Consider the following 16383-nt stretch of genomic DNA (forward strand, 5'->3'; position numbering starts at 1 on the left):
TTTACCTCAATGATGCAGGTGCATATGAGAGAGAGAGAGAGAGAGAGAGAGAGAGAGACAGGAATGCGTGGGGGTGCATATTGCTCGTGGTCCGTATTTAATTAATGTGTACGGATTGTTCTATACAAAGCAATGGCAAATATGTTAAAACATGGATCATGCTTGAGATTTATGTTCACAATTTGGTTATTACACAATGTATTTTGGCTACACGACTTCACATTAGCACAACAGAAACAACACATTGTTATTAATGCTAACCTCAAGTAGAATTTAGATTAAATTATTGTAATTATAGATAGGTAAACCGAATTAAAATCTACCACTGGTACAAATACTGTTTTCCCTCAAAGTTTCACAACAAAGGACCAGAATATTCCTATTAATTATTGAATGTACCCATTACTCAGCCGTAAAGTGACTAAAATGGTTTGAATACATGACAGCGATGTTGTGAAGATGGTTGAACTTCACCGTCGCAATCCCTAGGCGAGAAGCGTAGCTGATTTTCGTTCGTGGCTTGCAACGATGTTTTTATGCATAATCTCAGAATTTGTGCAAGGATTGTTTCAAAACAGCTTTAAATTATTGATCACTTCATAAATTTGGAGTGTGTTTTTGAAAATTAGTTTGTTTGTTCCAGTGGCATTTTACTAAATACCTGTATATATTATATCATTACACTGTGCATTCTGTCCATTTAACTGCAAACGAGAACATCAAATGTATATGCATTGCAATCAATTTTAACTGCCAGTAATACCTAAATTTAATTGTTGTAATTAAAGAAAGGTAAATACGTAGAATAAAATGACACTAGATTGATTTGTTTTAAGTTTCCAAAACTTCTTCGCAAGAGATACACAATTCCAAAATATGTCAAAGTAATTTGGGAACAACATATAAAACGTACATGACATCACACGTATCATAGTGGTCATGTTTTCAGACTACAGTGGTCATTAATGTTTCCCGTCATGAACCTCCACTTAAAAATTACAAGGGCTCAAGTTTTCAGAGAACAGTGGTCAATGATGTTTCCTGCCAGCAACATAAAATTATTTAGTTCCATTGCTCTCTGTCTGTCTGTCTGTCTGTCTGTCTCTCTCTCTCTCTCTCTCTCCGCGTATTTATATGTACACATGTTTTAATCACCATCATTCATTAATTCGTGGCATTGTATAGGAATTATATATTATAAAGACTGTGGGTTTTTTTCATACGTTAAAAATAATTCAAATTATGTTCTGATACACTTTGTCAAGTGCATTTACTGTAAAATCGTGTTTTCATCTTTAACAGTCTCGATCTTTTCTTATATGCACACCACACATGCATTATTTAAAATGTTAAGGAAATAAATATTCATGAATAATTGAGTATCCATTAGAGACATGCACGTGCATGTGTGCATGTTGTCAAGATGATGAATCGAACGTCACATAATTCAAAATGAACAGCAGACAGAGTAAATTCTTTTTACATAAATTATAATCTTGTTAACATTAAAATCAGACAGAATATATTTTATAAAGCACACAGTCCCTAGGCAGACCGCACCGGTTAACAGGTCAGGTATTGAAACACAGCGTTACCACTATAAAACTACTTCCAGATTAGCTTTCTCAGACTGACACATTTTACGTTTATTTTGTAAATCTAGCAATTTTTACATCTTTAAAAAGTAAATAAATTTTGAGACAAATCCTGTACTCACTTGTTACAGAAATACTTGCAATAGAATCCCTTTAAAAGATATGTATATTAGCATTTTTACTTAATTAAATCAATTTTCTTCAATCATTTAATCCATTTAAACAGATGTATACCATCACACCTATAAATTCCATCAGACAAGGTTTTGTTTTGTAAGGTTTAACGCCATTTTTTCAGCACATCCTAGGCCATACAGTATATTTTAGCGGAGGAAGACCGGTAACAAACACAACACACGGGAAGCTACTGGAATCTTAAATATCCGATGCTCGAAATCAAGAGGACAGATGTGAGATATACGAGTGATCGGTAAAGGCGAACGCCATAGACCAGGATTTTGTCCTACATATTAATATTTAATTTGCCAGGATTTTGTCCTATTATAGTTTTAATTGGAATGTTTTCCAATTATTGATTTTCATAATAAAGCTTCTCATAAGACAGGCTTTGTAGAATATCATTAATGTTAGTAATTTCATCAACCGAGTGAAAGCATCTTTTTAAGATTCATTATTTCAGACGGACAAGAAAAGAACAAGATATCGATGGTGCTACATTTCAGGATCTTAAATCTTATATTGATGTTTAACTAATTCTGGTAACATTGCTTCTTAACACAATAAAACATTCAAAGATGGAGCAAGATAAGAAGAGGACATCAAAAATAAAAAAGATAACACCTTGAAATGGAAAATAGTTTAGTAAAAAGAAAATTAAATTAAACATTTAGTATTACCAATAATGAGACAATAAGACAGTTGGAATCTAAATAATCAGAATTATATAAATCCATTTGGAAAAACGACATTTTTATCAATATAAATAATACATAAATTATTGCATGAATTTTGTCTTTCAAACATGCAAATTATTACATATACAATAACATCTACTCCTTTCTTCCTCTTGTCACTTCTAAAACAATTCCAGAATGACAATTTCTATACTGTAGCTCGATGGATGCCTCCCAGATGTAATGTGTAATTTTATCAGATAACAAAAATAGACTAAATATGGTTGCTTTTAAGAATTGTTTCTTCTTCATGCATAGAGGTTTTCACTTTTTTGGCAGTCTTTCTAAACATTACTCGTGTTGCTTTCTGCAACAAATTAAAAAGTAAAGAGTTTTCCCAGCATCATAGATATTGATACTCACATAAGAGTTATATATTTGTATGACTCTATGATCTTAAAATAAGTAATTAAACAGAGCGAAAATGAAAACATTTTGTAAATTTCAAGAAATAATTGATTTCCCTAGAGTACAATGTGAAAACTAAAAATGAAATTACAGTAATATGAATTAAATCCCAAATACTCCTAAAACTTCTCTCACAAATCAGCAGCAGAAGGGGCGAACAGACCAAGTTTATTTCCAAATTTAAAAGCTCCTACGAAATTATTATTTTGTAAAACCTTTATTTTCAATTCCAAAGGCTGCTACGGGGTGTTATTTTCGATCGAACAGACCACACATGACCATATGTTTATCATAAGAACATCAGCGCCGAGGCAAATTTTTTTTTTTAAATATTTGGTCAAGACCGATCTGTAATTTTTTAATTATTATAAATTAAAATTATTAGTATATTAAATATTCATGAGTGTCGGAGAGCCACATTCTGCTAGATTAGCACGAGAGCGATTAGAAGCAATAAAACAATATCTTCCTGTGAGAGAATCAGTTAAAAGAAAAATACGAGCATATGAGGATGCAAAACTAGAATTCAGAGAGTTATCGACAGAAATATTTAAACCGGTTATTGAAACCACCGAAAAAGTCATACTTGGAGATGTTAAAGATCCAGATGTAAGAAAAAGGGGTATTCTTCCTGTGTTAAAACAAATTGAAGAACAAACTCGACCTCAGCCTGCACCTGTACATGTACCTGCGCTTGCACCTGCACCTGTAGTTCAACTTGTACCAGCTGTTAAATCTAAACTTAAACCTAAAACTAAATCTAAAATTAAGTTTAAACCTAAATCTGGACTTAAACCTCAAGCTGAAGCCGAAGAAGAATTTGAAGACATAGATGATGATGATGAGGAACAAACTGCTGGTGGAGTTCGCGCGATTGAAAAATTTACCAACGATAGTATTAATGGTATAAGAGCAGTTAAAAATATTACCGATCTAGCTAAAATTAATATATCGACGTATAATCAACGAGAAAATGTTTTCAAATCTGAATATGTCGATAAACCTGTAGATCGTAATACATGGGAAAGATGGATTTTTTATGTGTATTATGGAGTTGATCGTGTTAGTAAATCCGATCCTAGATATATTAATTTTCTTAGTGTGTTAGATGCAGAATATGAAAAATTACAACAATCACCTCAATATTCTGTATCATCAAAACAGCAATCTCTTATATTACCAAAACCAACACCTCCACCTGTACAAATTCAACGAAAACAATTAACACCTAAACCTGGAAAAATATGGCCTAAACCCGAAGAATATTTTACCGAAGATGCTATCGATGCTTTTGAAAATCGGGAAAGTTTACTTGATATTGCTTCGTATGGTTATAACGATAGAGATAAATATATGAAATCAGAATTTAGGGAAAAATTAAATCCTAATAATTGGATTTCCGCCGTATATTTTGCTGCTGTAAGAAAGACTGTTGATCCAGATGATCCGGTTTATAAAAAATTTAAAGAAGAAGTAAAAGAATTACGAAGTCAACCACGATCTCAGCAGAAGGAGGAATTTTACTCTCCACCACAATCACCAGGTGCTACCGGTAGCGGTTATAATTCTGTCTGCCCAGATAGTGTTGTCAACGATGTATCTCGGTTAGAAGTTCTTATTGGGGGTAAACGAGCTGGAAATAACTCACCAGAGATAATTAACGAGGCAACTGACATTTGTCAGCAATTATTTCGTGGTGGTATCGTAGATGTTCACGTTTACAGAGATCTCATCGATGAATTTATTGACTATCACAGCGATTAGTTGTTAAATAAACAATTAATAAATAAAGATGATAGTCCACAAACATCATCGTAGACCTGTGCAAGTTCGAGTGGTAAATGCTCTGTTGCCAATGTACAGATATACTTACGGTAATGGACTTGGTGACGTTTTTAAGGGATTTATTACAAGAATAGCTCCTAAAGCTGGATCTATTATTAAACAATTATCGATGAAAGCTATGGGCGTAATTCGTGATAAAGCCGCTGCTGCTGCTGGTGATATTGCCAGTAAAGCTTTTGGTGCCATCAAAGATAGAATGTTAAATTTAATAGGCAGAAAAAAACGACCTGTTGAATTACCTAGTACCGCGGTAATGTCTAGCGACTTTAGTAAAATAATAAACGGTGCAGCAAATAAAAAATTAGCAGAATTAACGAATCAGGAAGTTAATAAATTAACAAATCAGGAAGTTAATAAATTAGTGAATCAGGAAGTTAATAAATTAGTGAATCAGGAAATTAGTCAACCAATAAATACTAGCGCGATATCGGGAAGTGGTCTTCATTTTAGAAGATAATCTTTATTATAAAATGTTTGCGCGGATATCTAACGAAGCATTTGACATGGATGAACCTATAAGCAAAGATACCTCAGTACGTAATTATCAATATTACTCGTATAACGTAGTAACACCAAATAGTGCCAATCGAGTTGAAGTTCATGTTTATGCTACAACCAGATATTTTCTTCCATCTGAGGCATTTATCGAAGTTGTAGGTGAGATTGTAAAACTTGATGATTCCGTTTATGGTAATAATTTCAAAATCGGATTTGACAATAATGGTATTATGGCGTTATTTAAGAGCGCCACATATATGATTGATGGAAGAAAAATTGAATCAATTACCGATAATGTTGATATTGCTACGACAATTATAGGCCTAGCTAGGTACTCAAATGATTTTATTAGATCAGCTGGCCCAAGTATGATGTTTACCAAGGATAATACTGATTTTCCTGAAAATGAACAGTATAATATAAGAATACCAAAAAAAGGTGATGATACCCCTGCTGATGTGGAGGCAGTTGTTATAAATGCTTATAATAATTTTAATTTAGGTTTGTTACACGTAAAAATATGTTAACAGATGGTCGTAGAAGATTTTCCTGTGCAATTCCGTTATCGCACATTTGTGGATTTTGTAGAAATTTTTGAAAAGTAATTTTTGGAGCCAAACACACTGTTGTTTTTATTCAAAAAGGTAGTGATGATGCAATCTGGCGAGAACCTGGTGCTGGTCCTGGAGATAATGCTAAAGTAACATTAACTAAATTTACTTTATGGATCCTAGCAATAACCCCATCAATAGCTGAAGAACAAAAATTACTTTCTTTTATGGATCAAGGTGGTAAATCAGTAATGTCATGGTTAACAACAACAACTGACATAAACATTAATGGTAATTTTACTTGGCGTATTGCATCTCAACAAGGTGTTTCTGCACCTAGACATATCTTTATTCCTCTTCAACGAGCTACTAGACATAATAATCAGGAAAATAGTCACATGATATTTGATAAATTTGATGCTACCGAGATATCATTGCGGATAAACGGACAACAAGAACCATCTGAAGAAATATCGATAGATTTTGCAACTGATTCAGTAGCACGTGCATATCATCGATTATTAAGTTTTATGGGGCGAGATCAAAATGTTGATACTGGATTACAAGTATCACAGTTAGATTTTTTAACTCGTTACCCGATATATTATTTTTCATTAGAACATCTCGATTTGGTAAAACAGTCTGTCGTCGATATACATTTTAAAGTCAGAATTAATACAGCTGGAAACGCTAAGGCAATCGCGGTAATACTTAGTGATAGAACTATGCTTCTTGAAGGTATTAGCGGTCGAATGAGAGTCATTGACGCGCCGGTAGAAAAAATGTGATCTAAATTTAAATCAAACTTAATAATTATAATAATGCCATACGACCACGTTAGTGTGACTCTGACTCCAGGTCAGATAAAAAACTTCAATCAAATATGACAAAAACATGCGGGGTAAAATTAACGTTAAAAAATGCTCAGATTCAAGGTGGACCAAATAAATTAGCGTTAACTAAAACTCAACATAAACATATTACTAAAGCTAAATCATCAAATATTGGCGTCCAAGTTAGCCTTAGTCCGAGCGCCATCAAAGATATGATTAAAGTTGGTGGATTTGTCCCGCTTTTAGCTGGATCAATTTCAGCATTAATTGCAAAAGCAGCAATTGCTGCTCCGTTAGCAGCAAAAGCAGCCGCATTAGGTGCTGCCGGATACGCAGGTAGCAAAATAGCAGAAAAAATAACCGGAGGGCGATAAGGTAAAAAAAAAGGCCGCGGTCTGAGATTGCCAGGAACACCACCGTCATGGTACGGAAAAGGCCTTCGGTTACCAGGAACACCAGCGTCGTGGTATCCAAAAATACGATAACGCCGATGTCGAATTTTGATTTATCTAACGAGGTTAAAAATAAAAAAATAAAATTCTTCAGAGGCGTATTTATGCGAGATCAACAACCGGCCAAACCAAATTCTAATGAAACCGGTATTATAAATCTCGATAACAGTGTCGGTAATGGAACGCATTGGGTTGCTTACGCGATAAATCCGAGTGAAATTATTTATTTTGACTCGTACGGGTTAGAGCCACCGAAAGAATTTTTAATTTATGCAAAACAATTAAAAATTCCAATTTGGTATTCAACGCTACCAACACAGACGCTAACTGACCCACCGATATGTGGCGCTGAAACAATTATTGTTCTTGATGCGATATCAAGATCAATTAAACCGTATCATAAAGTTGTACTTGATTACACGTCTGATAAATTAAATCAATTACGATTAAATAATGGTTGATATTTATGGAAGGTCTCTGTCAATGATTAAAAAAAAGGACCAGTTGATGTTGATTTGTCAAAATGTGCAACGACAGATGACCTTAATAATTTATTTGCGATATCAGGAATAGATCCCGACGAGGTTGTTATTTTTCAAGATCAACACGGAAAGTTACAAACAAGTAACGTCAAATTAGCTGATATAATTCAACGAACCGAATACAACGCACACGTGAATGATTTCACTAGTTTACAAGAAACTGTTAGAAAAATTAACGAAACAGCCGCCGAAGTAAATAAAAAAATGATTGAAATTAACCTAAAAATCGCTAACATCAAATCTGTTGTTGATGTGTTTGAGGGTGTTGGAAGACAGCCTCCAGGAATTATCAGTAAAATTAACTTCATTAAAATCCCACCAACAATAACACCACAACAAGTCAGTAATATAACATTTACAACCGCGTCAGGATCAGCAAGGTGGACACCAGAAGATAATACTTTTACATACACAGCATCGGTGACTGGCGTGTATCAGTTATATGTTTTTTCTTCAGTGAAATTTAGAATAATTGCTAAAGAATATAAATGGCGACATTCCAGCGACAGATTTCTTGGATTTTTAAATATTTTACTAAATAAAGACATCGAAGAAATTTTTACATCAGAACCACCCGACCGAGCAGTAACAGCTCCAACGGATTTTTGGTGGTTCATGGAATTGATCGCTGAAACACCCCCAATTATTTACTAAATAAAATATAATGACCGCATCCGAGTATAGATATAATCAGGCGCGTACGTGGCAAGATTCGCTAAAACTCATCATAGATACGTACCAGGCAAAGATTAAAAAATATCAACGAAGATTAGTTATCATTCACGTAGTTGTTTATTCGGTATCAGCCGCAGTTGCCGGCGCCGGAATAATATTATCCGCGGTAACAATGATGGCACCAGTTGCTGTTACAATTTGTGTTTGTGCAACTACGACAGTTGCTGGTGTTCTTAATATTATTGCGAAAAAAATATCCTCGTGTACGAGTGAAAAATTATCTTCGTACGTGCTTAAATTACACACGGCAACGACCGCATATTCAAAATTATCATCGTTGCTGTCAGAGAGTCTCAACGACGGGAGTATATCTGATTTTGAATTCTCAGCAATGATAAAAATTTATAATCAAGCCGATATTAAAGCTACGAATATTAATAATGTCGGAGCTACAGCAGATTGTGACAAATACAAATCCGCGCAGAACAACAATGATCTCGGCGAGCTCGACTAAGCCAGAATTTAACATTAATTTTCCAACAGCAATTTCTGTCGACGAAATCGCGCTATCACAATTACGAGTTTATCATAGTTGGCCCAATATCAGGTCAAAATCATTTGGTGGTTTATTATCAAATAATTCGTTTGTTTTTGCTAATAAAATCAAACCAGACGGTACCCCCGATTGGATCGTCGTTGGATTACCAACAGGTAGTTATCAGATCGAAGAAATCAATAACGAATTATTACTTAGAATAAAAAATATAACAGGAGATAACGAACCGGGCATAAAAATAACCTCAATTATCGAAGTAAAATCACCGTACTTCGTTGATATTTGTGCTAGTTCAATCAGAACAGTTCTAGGTTGGCCTGAGATTGCGCCGCCAGCATCACCGTTATCACCACCACCGGAAAAATCTGACTATGTTACAGACAAGCAATCTTACCACGAAATTCTTCCAAGTTATAAAAATAAATTAGATATCATGAAAACTTATACTGCGAAAATTGAATTTTTTGTTTTTGGTAAAAACAATTTATCGTGGAATTTTCATACTGGACGTGAAGGTGAGTGGTGGGAAGGTTGGGTTGGAGACAAAAATATATTTTTCTAAGTGATATTATTACATTTTTCAACGAAATTAATCAGGAACATAAAAATCAACTACGATTACTGCGACAGTATTTTCAGGAATGTATTTTTAACGTATCAAGCTCATGTGGTGAGATTATCAAACACGTAGAAATATTAAATCAACTCGAATCCGATATGGAATATATGCATGAGAAAATAATTCAGGTAATAATTGATCAAAAAACAGGAAATGAACAATCATTTTTAACTTTACATGAAATAACCGAGGCAGAGTTGCCAGATTATAAATTTCCTGGTTATAACGCACCTGAATTAAGAAAATCCGTCACTGACACCATCGATAAACATTTTCCTCAATTAGTCGCAGCGTGGAGGAAATCATTACCGCCAGCATCTATACTTGCGCATAATAATGATCAATTTGGACTAGGACGACATATTTCGCCAGATATCGTAAATATAACAAACGTCGTCGCGGTTATTCTTCACGCTGACGTCGTCGAAAACAGTTACAGCGCGGACGCGTCAGTGTCGAGTCAAGCTCACAGGGATTTATTCTCTATTCGTTTTCAGCAAAAGAACCACCGGGTTTTTGAATTGTACAAGAACCGATTAATCCGGTTTATCTACAGTGTTTTAACCGATTATTATCGAGAATTAATTTTAGATTAACAGACCAGGATGGAAATTTACTTGATTTACGTGGAGAAACATTAAATATTAATTTATTAGTAAGATCCTGTAGATCTTGATCTTAACCTTGCCACGGTAAAAAAATGACAAAAAATAAATAAATAAAAAACAGTAAAAATTAACATTTTTTTTTTAGTTTTTCAATTTTCACAATTTGTCATTTTTCTTAGTTGTCTTGCTCGGGTATTAATTACTTTTCTTGATTCGTATTCGTCAGATAATTCTGATCTGATTTTCTCGACGATGCTAGATAATGCAACAAAATCCTTAATTTGTAATTCGTTGACGGATGCCAGTGACTGATACATCGCTGCTTGAATCTTTTTTACAAATTTATATTCAGCCGGCAGAACGTATCTACCTTCGTGTTTGTTTTGTGCGAGTGTATCAAAATCCTCGACGATCTTCTCAGTATCTAACTCATCAGATAGTAATATTTTTTTATTTTTAAGTTCTTCGATGGCATCAATTATATAGTTGATATTTTCTTCGTTCATTATAGTAAATACTATATTTCTATAAGTAAAAAAAAATATAATTTTATTGTTAGAAATAATTTATTAATCTAATAATAAAATTTTATCCACGATCCAAATTTGTACGAAAATGTTGATTTATGTATTTTTTCTGCAGTTTTTCCCACTGAAGCTCGATCAATTCCAAAATATTTGTCAGCAGAATACATTGATTGAAATGCAATCTCCTCGCCGGTTTCTACGTTAACTGATTTAACAGCTTTGGCGCTACTACGATAATAACCAGTGTTTCCGCGTAAGTTATTCTCACTCCGAGTAACTACTTGAAGATTTTGTATCGAGTTATTTAATGTGTCTCCATCAACGTGATCAATTACAAGACCGTCTTTTATTAAACCGTTAAAACATTCATACACAAACCGATGATTAAAATACATTTTATTATTTCCGGTGTTAAATCTAAGATAACCAAATATGGTGACGTTACCGACTGTTTTTTTTTGTTCTGCAATGTCTGACAACACCATCGCACGATGCCTCGTAGTTATTGATGGTTGGATGCTTCATGAATTGGGAATTCATATAGTAATTATTATTTGTCTAAATCAATGTTTGTTTGAAAAACTATTAAGATAATCTTCTTCGCATTTGATTATTTTGTCATCGATGTTATTTTTTTTTTGTCATAATGTCTCTTTAGTTCTCGATAGCGTTTTACGCCTCATTTTATGCATAAACGAGTTTTTCCTCAAATTCCAACATCACATTTTATACACCTAGTTGGTCCTGAACTACCCCTACGGACAGCTTGTATATGTTCGCCGCAATATTCACGTTTGCATGATTTATTGCAACAAGTCAACGAACCGACTAGTATCCATTTGCACTGGTTCATTATTATTTAGATATTTGTCTAAAATATAATATGAAATTATTTGACCTTGACGAAGCTGAATACGATATACCTGATGCTGATAAAGCTAAGAAGGAGTTTTTTGACGACGGAGCGGTTCATACTTGGTCAACTTGGAAGACAAATTCCGTCGACAACACGATGACTGACGAACGAGCTAAAAAAATAATTGACTATATTCAAACTAACTATAAAGATGAACAGTTTATTTTTGGAATAAAATTTATCACACAAATGAACAATGACGTTTGGATTATTCGTGATAAACGCGATCCCATAATCGGAGGAAAGAAAAATGTTATTTTGTCTAGCAATTCTAAACCGGGATTATTAACCGGCATAGATAAACCGTACTATGCTAGATCTTACCCGGTAAGCGCGGTTGTTTATGGAATTTATCGGATAAATAATAAACCAGATGTTAAAAATCTATCTTTGATGAAAGTTTCTTCGGTGATAAATTGTGTAGCTGAGCGAGTAATGGAACATTTAAAAAATACGAAACGTGGATCCGGTTTAACCTTAATAAGATTAACAAAAATAAATACCTGGGCGGAATCAGTAGTTAATGGTGCATCAATAACTGACGTTGCTGCGTTGGCAAGTAAATTAAAATTACCCATAGTAGTTAAAACGCTATCGGGTGAAATTTTATATGAATCCGCGTATAAATCTCGAGGAGTATCTACCGAGATTGTTGATCACAATTCTCATGCTTGGTCATCCGCGGTAACAATATTTCCACGAGATCGTGTTGTTAAATTCTATCCGGAATCTTCTACTAAAGATTCTACCGCCGATATGTTTAAATTTATTCACAAAATAAGTAAATCTGATCCGGTATCGGTGTGGTTATTTCACAGCGAAGATAAGTATGATCAGTTTGTGAGGCCTAACGGTGACGTTTATAGAAATAAATTATTAAATGATTCAATGAGTGAATTAGCAAATAAATATTCGATAAATTCTGAGCAATTATTAGTTAATTGTTTCACTGTTCCATCCGTTGCTGCTCATGCTGCTAGAGAAAAAAACTCATGGAAGCCAACCCAAAATGAATTTCTTAGAGATGTTCAACAAAGTTGTGTTGAATATGGTCACGGCGGATTATGGAATACTAAATATGACCATAATAATATGATATCTGTTGACATGGCGGAGTGTTATCCTGGAAGTTTCTTAGGATTAGGTGAGTGTGCTAAATATTTCGCTCAATTTGGGCATCCTTGTAACGAAATGACTCGAGTTGCAATTAATGGTCCATTACCGGATTTTCCTTTAACCGGATTCGTTCGCGTTGTATCATTTAAATTTGCTGAAAATCTACATAAAATCTGCTACGTCTGGTTTGGTAAACATTTTTCATATCAACGTTGGGTCCATACAGCGTTGTTGCGATATATGTTAGATTCGGTAATGTTAACGTCGTTGATAGTCAGTGAAGCAATTATTTCGTATAAAAAACAAACATCAGTTTGGCTGCCAACTGATCACGACGAAAAAACCGTTAAAGATTTAGGTAGAAAAATAATAGGTAAATTTACTCAAGGTGGCGCTTATGATCATAAACGGCATCATTCTAGGTTAATTATGAATGATGCTGAGTTAGATTTTATAATTGCTGATACGCATCGAAAGGTATATTTTGTAACCGAGAAACAATTTACGTCGACGAAACAATATTAGGTACCTTAGTTAATTATCTTGACGGAGAATCACCGCAATATACCCATTTGAGATCATCGATGCTTGCATATGTAAGTATTAATTTACTTTCGATGATAAATAAATTTCCTGATCACGCAGTTAGAGTAGCTACTGATTCGTTCTACATCGATGCTAAATATTCGACTTTGTTAGAAAATCTGGTTGGTAATGGTGCATGGGGCACCTGGAGAATAAAAAACGAAGATATTCTCTGTTATTGTGCATCCGCCGACGTCGTTGACAATGACGAATATCATCAAAATACAATATCAGAAATTTCTTCGTCGCCGTGTGTTTACGATCCGATTTCGAGGCATAAATTCGTGTATATAAATGGACCGGGTCGTTCAGGTAAAACTACTCGAGCAATCGAATTATTTAAAAACTCAAATTTGGTTGTGTTAACGCCGACGCACAGATTAGCGAAAGAAATGAAACAACGTGGCGTTAATTCTTGTACTTATCACAGTTTTTTCAAATACAGCGGTGGTACATGGACATCTTCTCGTATGGGTGAAAAATATATAAATAAAACTAATATCTTTGATGAAATTTGTACAGTTTCGTTAGAAATATTAAAATTATTTCTTGATTGGTTGTCGCTGAAAAATATCGCCGTGATAATGTGTGGAGATCACAGGCAACCAAATCCGATTGACGGTGAATCACCACATAACTGGTTAAAGAATTTTGTTGATTATTATGAAGAAATTAATACCGATTATAGATCTCTCGATGAATCATTAACTGAGTTTAAGAAATTAATTCGATTACAACCAAATAAAATTCAATGTGACGTTATGAGAAAAATAATCAACGAAACATCGATGAAAAATTTCTTAAATTTATGGCGGCCAGATCATTTGATTGTTGCTAGCAGAAAAATAGTTCGTGATAATCTTCAACGAGAACTATTTCAACTACAACGTAAGAAATTTCCGTTATTGCCAGTACCGTTATGTTATCGGCCGGCAGATACTCGACGACAAAATATTGACGTTGATATACCAGGAGGAAAAAAAGGAACTTGGTATTAAATGATATTGTCGCTGTTGATATTAATCTCGTCGAAGATGCGCTAAACGCAGAAAAATCTCCGTGGAAATTAGGTTATGCTATGACAATTCACTCTTCGCAGGGACTGACTATATCAGACACAGTTGTTTGGATTGTTGATGATCGCATAGAATGGTCAAATTTAGTTTATTTAGCCGTATCTAGAGTTAGAAAATTATCTCAGCTACGACGAATTAGTTATCTAAGTGATTTAGGTGGTAATTGAGTATCAGCGGCAATTATTTGTAATTCTTCGCGAGTAAATCCACGTTGAGGAGCTAACGAATCAAGAACATAAACTGCCGGCCTTCCTGTTGACCTTGTTACGATAGATATTTTATGTGATGTAACGCTCCAAACGGGATCAGTTGCTCTTTTCCTACCACCTACAGCCTCGCCAGGTTTATATAAATATCTCACGATGATACTACCTAGAACAGGTTGTGTTGAAAAATCGCGTCGTTTTATTGGTATAATTTTTTTTGTAATTGCAATTGCTGGTTTCATCTTTATTGTTCTTGTTATTTCGTTATTAATTGCGTTAATTACGTCTGGTAATCTCTGGTTATCAGAGATAAATTTACCCACATAATCGCTCAGCGAGTGTTTTATTAAATCGCTCAACAATTGTTTGATCTCGGTGAATTCCAGTGTGCCCGCGCCGTATATTTGTATTATTTTTTTCATTGTTGATGAAACAGCACCGAGAAACTCTCTTCCCGGATCAACTTGAAGTAAATTCGGCCATGTTAGAGGTCCTTGTTGATAAATTCTATTAAATGCGTTTGCAACTTCATTAGCTGTTTTAGTTGCTAGCGGCTCTGCTTCTTTATATCTGCTAGCGATATCAACAACCGTTAACACATATTTGTAGGTTTAACCGTCAACGGTGTCATGGGGAAGAAACATAATATCAGCCTGATGAACCTCGTTAGGTACACTAACGTCAAAGTGTGCGTGTTCAATTCGTTTAGGCGGAGGAAGATAAATTTGACAAACAGCTTGTTCAGATAGGCACGATCCCGCCACGGGAATTTTTACCTTAGGGGCTTTTGCAAGTTTACTAATTGCTGCTTTACCTCGCCAAAAACCTCGTGGAGAATAATAAATCGACTCCATTATTATTAATTACCTGCGCCGAACACTAATTTACCTTTCATCGCGGTATTAATTAACCAACTAGCTAATTTTTCCTTGAAAGATTTATCAGGAATAGAATTTAACGCGTGAATCAAATTTACATCCGCGAGATGTCTTTGTTGTAAATCACCACTCCGATAAGCGATATCATGAATAAGACACGCAAAATCGATAGCATTTACCGGATCTTCACCTGGATTTGGATTATCGTTACTGCCAAGTCTAATATCTAATCGAGTACAAGGACCACAATAATTATACCCAGGTAGATGTTTTTCTCCAGGATACTTTGCCCAGGGAGCACCAGGTAATGATTTTAATTTTGATGCGATATCACCGCCGAATTTCTCTTTTTTTTAGTTTGTACAGATGAAACAAATCTAAATTTGTTTGTTCCACATTTTGCTCACGCACCGGTCATTGCTGGCTTATTATTACGCGTCGTAACTTTAGTTAGGCCTATCGTTGGAGTGCGTGAACGACATTTTACACAATATAAATCCATGAATATTATTATATCATGAATGTAATTGATTTTTCAGCCACAAAAAACGTGAGCAAGTTAAACATCACGCCGCGTTACCAAATTCGATTAGAATGATAATAATAGGCCCATCTGGATCCGGTAAAACTCAGTTATTGTTGAATTTGATAATGCGGTGGTTAAAATGGGACAAATTATATTTAGTTGCACCATCTGTTGACGATCAGCGATGTTATCAGGTATTAAAAGATTTCAACGAGAACGCATCCGAGATAAGCGATAACGTCATTGAATTTATCACCGATATAAATGAGACACCATCTGTGGAAGATCTTGACGGAGAAATCAATAATTTAGTCGTATACGATGACGTAATATTAGACAAACAAGCAAATCCAGCCGGGATATTTTCTCGCGGCAGACATAAAAATACAGACGTTATTTATGTAACTCAGCGATACACGCAGATTCGCAAAGTAATTAGAGATAATTGTAACATTTT

The sequence above is a fragment of the Sinohyriopsis cumingii genome, unplaced genomic scaffold (genome assembly GCF_028554795.1).
Source record: "Sinohyriopsis cumingii isolate HCF-2022 unplaced genomic scaffold, ASM2855479v2 utg000913l, whole genome shotgun sequence".
NCBI classification, from domain to species: Eukaryota; Metazoa; Mollusca; class Bivalvia; order Unionida; family Unionidae; genus Sinohyriopsis; species Sinohyriopsis cumingii.